Source organism: Lampetra planeri, chromosome 25 (assembly GCF_965212315.1).
Source record: "Lampetra planeri chromosome 25, kcLamPlan1.2.h2, whole genome shotgun sequence".
Lineage (NCBI taxonomy): Eukaryota > Metazoa > Chordata > Hyperoartia > Petromyzontiformes > Petromyzontidae > Lampetra > Lampetra planeri.
In genome coordinates this window covers 12,096,502-12,110,291 of record NC_136131.1, presented here as the reverse complement: position 1 = coordinate 12,110,291, position 13,790 = coordinate 12,096,502, and the positions used below count along the sequence as shown (strand labels likewise).

The 13,790-nt window shown below is 42.5% G+C and overlaps 1 long non-coding RNA gene across 1 annotated transcript; it reads left to right on the top strand.

Moving 5' to 3' along the window:
• The first annotated feature begins 5,283 nt into the window (after positions 1-5,283).
• On the top strand, positions 5,284-11,001 carry LOC144727475 (uncharacterized). The gene is made up of 3 exons (XR_013587394.1): positions 5,284-5,555; positions 7,984-8,094; positions 10,615-11,001. It is a non-coding gene; the product is annotated as an uncharacterized LOC144727475 (long non-coding RNA).
• Positions 11,002-13,790: the final 2,789 nt, after the last annotated feature.

Sequence of the window (13,790 nt, the reverse complement as noted above, 5' to 3'; positions counted from 1 at the left end):
GCGCTTCAGAAGGTGAACACCACGAGGGTGCCGTCCACGCTGGTACAGAGAGGTGCTTGTCCGGCTCCCCAGCGTTCGAAGAAGACGCGCTGCACATCACCGACATGTGTGTGGTCGGTGATGTGCAGCGCGTCTTCTTCGGGAGGACACAGAGAAAGGAGGATCCCGAGTCGTGAGTCGAACCAAGGCCCTTCTTGACGTGAAGAACCACCCCACGTCACCACAGCCCCGAGCTGTCGCCCGCGAGCAAATGACCTGTACAGTGATGTGATACAAAACGTGGGGGGCGGGGGGGGCAGTAGAAGTAGTCGATAAGCCATCACTGTGCCGTAGAGAACGTTCCTCCACTCGTCGCGATCCACAGCCCCGAGCCGGAGCCTCCTGGAGAGGCGTGTGGTCCGAACCGTCGGGCAGTGAGCAGTCGCCAGGCCGAGCGTGGGAGTCCCCTTGGGCGAAACGGCGCACAGGTGGATTTGGTTCCGTCATCCGATGTTGACACCGGGCCTCAGGGCGAGCTCATGGGGAACGATCGGTTGGTTGCGAGCTGCGAGCCCGGATATGCCCAGCCGGGGGGGCTTGTGGTGAGCGATGTCACACGATGACATTTGCGACGGAATCAGACCGCATGGTCCCAAGAATGTGCGCTGGTGACAGCGCGAATGAAGAGCCTCCAGACGCCAGCAGCGTGTCGAGGTTTCTGATCAATTCGAGGGCACAAGCGGCAGGATGCCAGCCTTGCGGATGCATCGCTTTGTTTCGAGGCCGAGTCTGCCCTCGTTGGCAGATGTTGAGAGAGGCGAAGGAGGAGGAGGCCATGATAATTCATCGCCAGATCTCCCCGCACGGTCTCTCGGACCCCCTGGCACGTTCTGCACCTTGACCTTGGCCATCGAATGACCCTGCAGGTCTCCACGCGGTCGATGCCCAGGATGGAAGTGCGCCACCGGATCGCTGACGAGCAGTGCGGACATGGTCGACGGAGTCGCAGTGGCGACATCGTGCTGTGCAACTCGACCCGTCAAGGAGTCGAGAGCCAGGCAAGACGAGGGGATGGCTCGAACAACGCGTCCCTGACTCCCTGCCGAAACGGTCGGGACAGCTCTTGTCCGACGCTCTCCCTGGTGGGCGTAGCGCCGTAGCGGCCGGCCACCAAGTGGCGAGTGGCTCCGGTGTGCCCCCGACTCGGAGACATTTCCAGATTGGAGGCGGCGTACGTGGGGTTCGGTTGACCTCCTCCGGCTGTAGTTCAGAGAGGGGAGCGCTGGCACGGCGCTCAGCGCTACGCTGCGCTACGAATCCGGCGACCCGAGTTCAGTTTCCGCTCACGGCCAACACCGGTGACGATTATCTGAACCCGTCCTGGGCCTCCCCTAGGTCGACTCAGCCTCAAATGAGTACCCGATGCACTGTAAACATCGTCACTGGGCAGACAAAGGCGGCCGGGCGTGGTGCTGGCCCCACCACACCCTCGTGTACCGTGGTGGCCTTCATAGGTGCTCGCTCACAGCACTTGCCCCAGCAGTCTGGTATGGCTATAAGGAGGATTTCTTTGTCTTTGTGGTTCAGGCAAAGCGTACTTGGTGGGGGCAAAAGTGGCGACAAGCAGCCAGAGATGCACGTTGGGAAATAAATGTGAGCAGCACAGATGGAAGGGTGATAGGACGGTAGCCCATGCAATAGGCTGGTGAACCTTTTCCATTTTAAAGATAGACAATAACACCCTCAAATACAAGACCCGTATTGGAGCGCATTATGAACCCCACTCCCTGAGTTTGTTTCCTGGCCACGAATGGTATCTGAACCAGACTTGGCTGCCACACTTCGTCACAAATTCACATTGACCAGAATGGTCAAGTATGAACAAACAGCCACCATGACCCACAGCGTGGCGTGACCTTCATTTAGAAATCGATTGACAAAAAGGTTTGAAGTTAAAATTGGTATGAATATGTAAAGGTGTAGTCCTTGCAATAGATTTTTGAGTTTGAATTAACATTCATTTATTTCTGCTAGTCTTTCTGACTAAATTCCGGTGTACTCGAGTCTGGCTTTGAGAGTTTTTACTGCCATGTATGTCATGTTCTATGGTATCTATATTGATTCGTCTGCAACTGCAATGTCGTGGAGTCTGTGCGTAGAATACACACTCAACAATTGTATACAGCCTTTATCAATCGACTTGCTGGATGAAGGAGTCTGCATGCACACTGTGAGTTATGGGAGTTGTTTGACCATACTTCACCATACTGCTTAGTTCAGATTGAAAGGCAGAGAGCCAGGACTGATGCAGATAGCATTTGCCACTGATGTTAACCTTGGCCAGGAATTGAACTCATGTGGCCGTTTTTAAGGATCCCAGAACTAGCCACTGCGCCTCTCCTACGCCCATAATTTTTCAATATATAATTAAACATTCTAAAGGTCCATGACAGTGATCCGTCTGTTTACATTTCAGTAACATGCAAACAATGAATTGTAAACGGCATACGCGCATGCTTAGGTGACTGAACACGTCAGACCATTTGAATGTATTCGCCGTATCGAAAAGTGCTGAAATGCACGTTGCCACGAAAATCGTTCAAACAACCCCCAACTGAGTTCAACACTTAAGCTGCAACTGCCACGTCCCACAAGCCTGGGGTCACCACCTGCCACCCGCGTTACGGATTACAGAGACGGGGCCAGCCACGCGAATACATCCTCGTCACTGGCACCTCGTGCAGTCTCTGTCCTTTCTCAACAAGTGCGCATTTACACCGTAAAAGAAATAGAATAACGCCTCTAAAATGTGTTGATGGGGGGGCGAGAGGGATTTCAGATTCTGTTATCCACGCGGTTATCCGAGATTTGACACCACCTACGTGGCTGCAGCAATCTCGTTGTTGTTGTGTACGATAGGGAGAAGAGCTCTGCAGATAATAGGAGATACAAAAAAATACTCTTTCTAATCATGGTTCCTAAATCACGGCAATATATTGATTCACTCAATCAAGTCTTTATTTCTATAGCACTATTTCGTGCAAAGGATGCCATTCAAAGTGCTGTACAGATAAAACAAATATTGTTAAAAGAAGAATAAAAGCAATGTCCATACCAAACAAAATTGCATTGTAATAAATTGATGTCGAAGGAATACAAAAAATAACACTATAAAATAATCTTAAGCAAAAGCAAGTTTAAAAAGATGAGTTTTTAAATGTAACTTAAAATTGCTTAATGATTGTGGAGCCCTCAGATCCCCTGGCAGGCTGCTCCACTCGAGGGGCACGTGGTCCCCCTACTTCTGACCCCAGTTTATAAATCGCCGCACTAATTCTATATTTTATGCATTATAAGTTGCACTTATTTCCCTGTATTTTAACAGCAAAACTTGGGTGCGCGTCTTATAATCCGGCAGTTGTGTGGGACCAGATTTGTGAAACTTTATTGACACCGGGAATAGGTTTGTGATGCGTCTAACATCCTGAAGCGTGCTATAATGTGGAGAATAAGGTAAATTATCTATTTTTTTTATTTCGTGCAATTTAACAGAGCGCTAAGACAATGTGCATCTATTAACAGCAACCTGAGAAAATTATTCTAAATGTTAAGGTTGCTTAAATACAGACTGCAGTACATTTTTTTAAAATATATATCATAGATCATTATCATTATTCTATTGGTGTCCTACTTATTCTATCGTTTTGAGTGATCAATATAACCTATTCCATTGTTCTCATCAGTCCGATGCCATCACCTGAATAGAGACTGCTTACAATTGGCTAGGATCACTGCTTTTGAAACCTTAACTGAACACACTATTTGCACTTCATACAACAGAAAAAAAATGGGCCATTGCTCATCACGTAATTTTCTTTCACGTGACTGGCATTTAGAGATATGTGCTGATGCGTGGTCTACTACTTGTGAAACATTACAATTGTGTTTTTTCTTCTTGGTTCTTTCGGTAAAGTAACGTAGAAGGGAAGTAATAAAAATAATAAAAATAAAACATAATAAAATAAAATAATTCTCACGACGTTTCGGCTACAACGCAAGCAACCTGAAGACGGCTGCTTGCGTTGTAGCCGAAACGTCGTGAGAATTATTTTATTTTATTATGTTTTATTTTTATTATTTTTATTACTTCCCTTCTACGTGACTTTACCGAAAGAACCAAGAAGATGAATCCCTGCAGTCACGAAAGCTTTAAATCGAAATCCACAATACATTCCGTTGTGGAGGCGAGGCAGCACATGCAATCGTTATAACGTGGCTCGGCTAGCAAAGTGCTGGCAACCACTCAGATTTATGGGATCCAATCCGTGCAGCTGTGATTTAAACAGGTTCTCGATTGTAGAGAGTTGACTGATGGCAGTCCGGCCAACCCTTGCTTGCCATGCAGAGAGCTTGCCGCGTTGGCTGCTGGGTCGCCATTGAAAAAAAAGCTGCTTTTGCTCAAATGGGCCTCAGCTGAAATAAACCGATTGACTTTACAAAAAATAAACTGACTACGAAAACATCGATCGCATGACATTCGGCTCTGCACAATCAGTCAATCGTTACTTTTAAATGTATATTCATACCGTGCATTTTGTACATTGTATCATTTTACAGCTGAAATATTATGCATTAAACTTCGTCAGCATTTGTAAAATGAAGGGTTGTGCACATTATCATGTTCTTAAAAAAAATCGTATCACGCGATCACATATGTGAATGTGTTGCGCGATTCGTGGCCATGGCTACCATCAATGGTGAGTAACATCTACACGGATCCTGGGCTCATCCATCAGCAACCTGCATTGACCAGCATGGTGAAGTATGGTCAAACCACCCCCATGGCCGATATCACAGTGTGTGAAGCTTCATTCAGCAGTGGATTGACAAAGGGCTGTAGATGATAATGCATTATTACATTATTTAGGAGGATGTTCTGCAAACAAAGACTCACAATAATGCATTCCAAACCAACTACACTCGGTGCTTTCTCGAATATGTCAGCAAGTGACCTAAACGAAGTGTTCTGTGCAAACACGGCGATATTGTCACAAGCAGTACGAGCACTGTACGAGTTTGGTTAGACACATAAATAAAAATCAGCGGCAGTCATGCAAAGACCTTGTGTAAACGAATATACCCATTATCGAAGAGACCTGGGTGTTTGATCCCACTCTAAAAGATATGGTTGCTGTGACCCCATGACCACTCTCATGTTCAGTGACGCAGGTGGACTGCGTACATCTCCTCTCTGTCGTATGGCTGCGTCAGTGGAATATAAACACCCACCGCGGCTCACGCCATGCATCACATCACTGAAAGCGACAGGTTTGCTTGAGGCCCCGTCCGACAACAGAGCAGAAATGGCCTCATTGACGCCAACATTGTTGGTGCTGTACCTAACAGCAGGATATGTTGCAGCTTTTCCTTACCCACCCATGGGTGGCTTTACCGATCTGAACCCTAAAAGTAAAGACGTCAAAGATGTGCTGGATGAATTTATTCAGAAGACAAACGAAGAATCTGACAACCCAAACTGGGAGAAGATAGATACGATCTTCAAAGTGAGGAGAGAGGTAAATATGTTCTTGTGTGGTTGTGGTTGAATATCAGAAAGTTTGGGGCAGGGGAAATAAACTAAATGTTGATTCGATGATGTATTATGTTCTAAACATTTATTTATGCTTTCATCGCCAACACAGGACCATACAATACAGAAAAGGGAGGTTGGTCATCAAAGATTGTTCCACTATAATTTCCCAAGCCACAATCTTGGGAAATAAGTGAAAGGGTTGGTGGGAGGATGGGGGGAAGAAGGATACAAATAATAGTGGATAATAGAGGAAGGGTTGTGTGGCTAGGTTCACGTGAAGGAGTCAGGTCAAGAGAGAACAAGAGGGGACCGTGTATTCGATGACACCACCACAGCGATATCTGAGACAGATCCTCAGGTGTTCAAAAGTGGAAACTTGAGGTTTATTCGGCGGTCGAATGTAGGGAGTGACAATTATCTACCTTACTGTACATTGTTTTAAAGAAAATATTTTGTTGCTCTGCCTACTTAACAAATAACCACTGTTTGAGACTGTCCAATACTTTTTGTAGGAAATCAAGTTATTGAGCTTTTTTTGTAAAACAGCACTTCTAATATTCGGCTTGAAAGTTAATTCACATGTAAATGATGAGATAACCCAGATTAATTAAACCACAAAAAGACACCTGTCAAAGTGATTCATTTTCGCAGCAAACATCCTACTTGGGTTGTTTCGTCCAATTCCGTTGTGAGAATTCTCATCACGTGGGTGTAGATTAGCAGCCCACCTCTTGCACTGCCAGCTCCCTGCAAGTTGACGTCTCATGCATGTGGGGGCACACACCTGTAGAATAATGATCTGCACCTCCGATGAGCATGGTTGGCTACTTATGGTACGAAACAAGGGCAACATACACACATACCACTGTGGAGACAGCAGCCATGGTTGGTGGATCTCAGAAAGATGTTGTGACACTCCATTTTTGTGAGCGTCGAGGAGGTGCCATATTCTGGCTCGCCAGGAGAAGGCAGTGCAGCAAGTGAACTAATCGCCATCTGTTTCCATCTGTACGGTGATAGAGCGTTGTCTCGGAGTCCTCTGGTTTCCTCCCACACGTATAATAAACACTCATCATTAATTGGCTGAAAACATCTCGATATAAAAACCCCAATCGAGGACCCTCCTGAAAAAGAGTCCTATGACTCAGTTTGGCTTTCCTGGATAGATACATCAGTACATGATATTATCCAAATCGCCAGATTACTGGTGTTGTAGGTGTATGCCATCTCCGACTCGAAAGATGCTGATGGGCTCTGCAATCGTTTTTTGTTACTCCGACTACTGCTGCTACAGTGTTACAACGACGTGGGAATTGGAACAAGGGAAGAGACGAGGGCAGCTGCCCCCTGGCCATGGTCAGCAAGTGACACGTGGTGCCTCCTCGTGTCGCAGCCCTCACGGGCCTGCACGTGCTTTTTGGTTATCACGGTTGCTGATGGTATGGCCCAAAACGCCGAGCCGCGAGCAACAACCAGCACTGTTAAAGCTTCAACAGGTCCATAGTTCACGTGTGTCTGCCATTGCGCAAGGCCATGCGAACTTGGCAAAGGAGACGGACGGGAGGGAATTCCAAAACGGAGCACCGTGCCAGAGATAAGCTTAGAAACTAAAAGTGTTTTGGCCTGCATTGCCGTGGCACTTTGCACCCATAGCTTCAAATTATTCTCAAAATGTGATGCGCTAACGCATGTTATTCGGCAAAATTATATGTTTATAAATGAGGTAGCTCGTGTAACTAAATGTCTACAAAACTCGTAAACGACAAGAGGGTGCGTAGATTTTTGCAGGTCACACTATCAGCTATTAAGATAAATCATGTATGTGCGTATTGCCCTCTGTGTTGCAATGTTCTGTAAATGTCCGTGCATGTATAAGCGTGGGTTTGTACAGTGCCCGCTGGGCATGGTTATTTTCTAAGTGATAAAATTGCCAACAGCCACTCCTGCTCTTGCTGAATGCTACACTCTGTGGTGGCTGTAAAATGTATTATTATCGTTATTTGGTATGGGGGAGTTGATCAGAAACGTTTATATGTTCATGTCGAGTCGTGGTTGGTGAGTGAGCCAGTGGACAGCATTGGGGAGAAATGGACAGCTTCAGAAATGCTGCCAGCAAATGATAGAAGCAGGCCAGTGGCGTTGCAATGTTATGATATACATAGACATACATAGACATTCATAGACTCGCATGCAGCGGTGCCACTATGTGGTCCGTGATTTGTGAGCACAGTGGCACTGTGGACTATTCATTTCCCATTGGTGTTAGCTGGATCTCCTGTTCGATGTCCTAATTCGGCTCAATACAGACCATTGGTGGGGTTATGAAGTGCTGCGAAAGTCGATGATGATGGCTATTGCGAGCTCGTAAACATGCGTGCGCGTTGTGTGTGTGTGTGTGCACCTTTTCACAGTTCATCTATGAAATTCACTACAAGGCCACAGTCCGATGGCGTGAAACAGAATGCCCGAAAACCAAAATGACAACTTATTGTGCCACCTACAATAAATCATATGTTGGCAAGGTACCAATTAGAATTTCAGGTTTCGCGTTTGATTTTATTCCGTGGGCATTGTCTCCATCCCCAACATCGTAAACACAGCACTCGCCCGGGGCCACCGATGTCGATCAACAAGAACCACACAGCGGCTCCTTTGAGCATCGAGGCAACATTCATTTGCAACCTTTTTTTTACGCAACAGATCAGAAATCAATTTAGCCTAATTTGAAATTAACAAATACCATTAAAGATGTACACAAAACTTGCAACGACACGAGCATAATGGACAGCGACACCACTAAGGCTATTCAGCAAGCTTTGAGATGAAGTGCCTAAATAATTAATGTGTCTGTGGTTAAGGATCATTAAACACTTTTACAGTTCAAATTAACCATATTTCATCATAGAGCAAATATGTTATGTCTTTAACTTTGCATTTTAATTTAGAGTTCTAGAGGTTAAATTCATTAATTTAAATAATATCCTTGGATACAATCATATTATTAAGCAAAATAATGCATTGCTTAAATAAATGCAGATCGCTGGATGTTTTTTACGTTAAAAGCTAAACTCAGTGTAATTAATGAGTATATGGGAATACTTCTAGAATATTCGATTATTTATTTATTTATGGTATCTTTCCGGAACCTTCAATAGCAAATACATACGCAACATGTTGGCGAACAATTTATTTTACAGATAAATTAATCTATAAATATTGATTTAAAACGTTCGTGACTGCAGTAATTCATATTCTTTGGTTCTTTCGGTAAAGTCACGTAGATAGAAAATAAAATACAAAATTAAATAAACACATCAGGCGCCTAATGTTTTATTTTATTTTATGTTATTTTGTTGTTTTCTATCATCGTGACTTTACCGAAACAACCAAAGAATATAATCTTAAATAGTTACATATGTATTTCTTTGTTTGTTTATTTTTGGAGGCTCATCTGTGTGGTCATGGTACATTTTCCTGTCAGGTAGGAATATTCTACAAACCTAAATTAGCCAGCATAGATAAGTAGGGTCAACTTTTTTTTCCACAATGGTAGCGCAGCCTGAACCAGCACCCTTAACAGCCTACAACTTTGGTTTCACAAAATCATGATGTCAGAACGAATGTTGAAAGAGTAGAGGGTGTTGATAATTACTGGGTATGAACCAAACCCCTTAATTATATTGAGCATAGCTACATCTAATGTCTGACAATTAAAATCTTGTGAAACTGGAGACAGAATAGAGTAATATAAACTGAGATATATCAATTAAACAGTGGTAATCGTCTCTGTCACAACGGGAGAGATGACAGTAATTATAGATGAGTGGATTTTTAGTCTCTCTGGGAATCAAACATAGTTTTAGAATTCAAGAATACCTCGGAAAGGAGATCGATACTATTTACTCACTTTTTACACGGAAATGAAACATCTCAATACTAAATGCCTCAATCCTTTCATTCAAAAAGGGAGACAACGGTTTTGAAAACCATGAGCCTCCTATGATACGCATATAACTTATTTAGGAACATTATGAGGAGATGCATAATGGACACATTAGAAGTCAACCAGCCGTGTGAGGAAGATAGATTTAGAAAAGAGTGATCTTCCATTGATAACATACATTCTATCACTCGGATCCCAGAAAAAAACACGAGCACCATTGTGTACACGTCTGCACAACTACACATTGAAACAATCTGGACTCCATTTACCATTCAGCCTTATGTATAACCTTGATCAGAATTAATTTGTCCATCAATGTTTAGGTTATAATTGTACTGGATTTTTTCTGATATTCATAAGAGGTAAATTGCACTTGCCCAAGTTTGTCTAAACAGCAAAACTAAAACCCAACGACCCCAAGTAACGAAGTTGCCAACCCTACAGAAACAATAAACCCCTTCACATTCAAATGCTCTCAATTTTTCATTGCCAATTTTAAGTTGATAGATGTCGCTTACACGTAGAATGACATTGCGTAATTATTGTATTTCGCAAACATTCGTTGTGATTCATGTTTGACTAATTTACTTATCTGACAATTTTAATGCAAATGCTTTTGGAAAATATCTTAAAATACTCTGAACACCTTTTGAATTTGACTTAAGGTGGGCCCACACCAGAGTTGAGAGGAGTTACCCAACCAAATTGTGCAAATTAATTACCTGCTCATCTGTGGAGATCTTTGATGACTGAGATGTCCAAGTATAAGGGATACAGTTGCATGCAATGGACGCACCTGATTGATCTGGAGTTGGACCCGCCTTAACACTTCTACAAGTCTTAATCAAATATTATATTTGTAGAGCACCTTCACTAAAATAGCGTTGTAAAAATTGTAAATGGTGTTCTTCTACATATGTTCTATATCGGTTTTGTTGATACGCTAGGATGTTTTGCCCGTTTGCCATATCTGTTTAAACCCAGATCTCCCTTACAAGATAATGTTGGTCTCAATGAGCTCTTACCTGTCAACAAAATATGCAAGTGTGTGTAACTTGCAGAACATGTCATATAAAAAATCTCTTTATTGCTTTTTCAGTCCTACATCTGCGACCTGGATATCATCTTGATGCCATGGAAAAACTATTTCTCATTTTCCAAGGCCTGCTATTAACCACGCTTAGTATGGCAACTCATGAGGCATCATCACATCCTGGGCTGCTCACTGCGTAATCACTGCTCATTTTACTGGAAGAGGTCTCCCTTGAAATAGACTCCTGGTCTCAATGGGTTCATACCTGGTGTAAAGGTCTACTACTTTACTCTTTTAGTTTATACATACTAGTTGCAGGAGCTCTTTGAAGTCTTCCATGCCAGACCAATAGTTCAATTTACTATAACTTGGGCGACCAGCGATGCCAAATTGTTTCATACTGCCACAACATTACCTCGGGGACTCAGAGAAGAATCTTTAAAACAATTAAAAGAAGAGGAAGAAGAATACAAGTTTGAATTGAAATTAACTGAGCCAATCAACAAATCTGCCGACCCAGCAAAGCTACTCTGTCCTCTTTGCAATCCATTGGACGAAAGTAATGACTGTGTAGATGTCTGTGACGACAGGTTATTCTCCACATGTATAGTATGACCAAACCGAAATCATGTCTAAATCAACCCCCTGCGAAACCTCCAAGTGACTTCTTCACCGAGAACGATACAGATAAGCAAACCATTGCGATTAGTCTGCAAGATGTTTGTTTTTTGTCTGTTACCAACGATACATTCCTCATGAAATTAGGGAATAGAGACGATGCAATGAAATTAACTCTGAGAATGTGCAATAAAAATGTACTCCAAGCATTAAAGAGTGAACAGAAAGCCAGAGACTTTAAGATCAATTGTGAGTTTGAAAAATATTATTTGGCATAACCAAGGTAGCTCAGTGTGTGTTTAAAAAAGATAATTTTCACTAAATTAACTTTTATAGCTGGGTCTGGCATTTTGAGAAAATCACCTAGCCAGCCTAAAAATATGGTTTTGTGCTAGTGTCATGTGGTTTTAATGACAAATGACCTACCAAATATGATTTTCCTTGTGTTACTGAGCATTGGCAGTGGCGGACAAGGGGACATTTTAGGCGATGGATGCTAAGCTATGAAAGAGGCTCATTGTCTGAAACATTACAGATTAGTGATATTACAAAAAACACACATACCCATATATTTGTTAAAGAAAAAAATCGACAAGTTAATGAACGCCGCTCTAAAGACGAAAATATGTAATGGGCGACGTTTAAGACCAAAAGCATTACGCTAAGCATATACAATATATACCGAATATATGGGTGTGTTTAGTTTTATGTAAATTGTTTGTGAAATTGTTGCAATTGTTGTAGCAAGCCATGCACTAAACAAAGCTAGAATGTCCATGCTTCTTGTAGGAATCAGACGTGTATATATATACAAATGTGTTCTTTCTATACAGTACTGTAAATGTTTTTGGGGAGAAATGTGAAGCAGAAATGTTATAATACACTTATGACACAACGCTCAACATTCACGTACATGCATTTTTTCAAAATAAATCTGAAAATACAAAAACTGTTTCTCAATTCTATTTACTATACTTTAGTTTTCCAAAAAAGATCCATTTTGAGAAAAATCTTAACTTCGAGCTACTAATGTATTACTGCTCGAACGTAATCGAGTACATCACAAACAATTGCACAGGATATTATTGGGTCTTTCGGTAAAGTCACGTCGATAGGTTCAAAGAAAATATCAAAAGTTTGACAAAAAGCAGCCATCACTTAAACTTGTTTTACTTGCTGAATTATCATAAAAATGAAAGGTTGATTATTGTGCATAGATAAAAAAAAATGTTTGGTCTTTTTCAGTGTTATTACAATTGTGCTATTGGATTGTCATGGAATATAAATGAACACTGTAGTTCAACCTTTTACATATATCATTTTGCAGTGATTAAACACACACATTCTTAAAGATGTCTTTCAGGTTTTTAATTTTTATTTTAACCACCAGTCATATGTTAAGTATAATGGGTGACACACTAACTCGTGCACTTCACTATGAACCGGGCACCCCGATTTAAATTCCTGTCCATGGCAAACGTCAGTGGCGAGTGCTATCTGAACTGGTCCTGGGCCCCTTCCACGAGCCCATGACCATTGTCACGACGTACTGCACGTATAGTGTATTGTCAAACAACACCCAAGGCAGGCCTTCGTCCAGCAGTGGAATGACAAGGGGTTAAAAGCGTCAACGTAGAACTGATCGTAATACTGCATATCGATTAACTGCTGGTTAGGGACCTCATCGTGCTGGGAAAGTCGTGGAGGTTATTATACCTTGCTGTACAGTGCTTGCCAATGTTGGTCAGTGCAGTGTGGACTTGGGAACATAGAAGTGTAGTCCAACGTATTTTGTCGCACTACTCTCTGCTGCCCACCATCTAGCCCCGCAGTCGATAACAACCTGTTTTTATAAATGGTAGTCACCTATCCAAGCACACTATCCAGGCTCAACCGTACTTACTCTCGTTTCTGAGATTTCGTCATTGGTGCAAATGGATAGAGGACACGGGTCTGGACAGCACTCACAATGAATACATTGCGCAAATCACGGAGATATTATTTATGGGGGGGGGGGGGGGACACTGCATGTTGAAGGTACTGGGTACTGTGTGATCCAAATGTTGCAACTTTGAGCACGAAGAATGGAAAAAGAAGCGCCCGAGGAGGATTCGTGATTTGATGTATTCCACGAAGGTCGTGATTTATCTCTGCGGCAGCCACGCCACACGTTTCCAGCGGGAGCCACACCGATTCCCCCAAAGTCATCTCAAGCGAAGTGATAAATGTGCCGTGGTGTGTAGGTTACGTGTCAAAAACAATCATCACTCTCGCTTATATGTGCTGGGAACGATGAGAAAGACTTTGCCAATGGCAGTGCACGACATGTTTTTCTGCCTCTGCACTTTAGATTTGAATGCAATGTAATTACATACAATTATATTGCATTCAAAGTATATGTTCGTGCTATGGAAGGTTCTGGCAGGATGCAGGATTATAAATAAATACTATTGTTCTGGAATGATGCACATGTATATAAGTAATTACATTGAGGTTTAGCTTTACAAAAAAATCAAACGATCTGCATTTACTTAAGCAAATCATTATGTTGCATAACAATATGTTTATGTCCAAATATATTATTTAAATGAATGCATTTAACCTCTAAAACTATTCATTAAAAT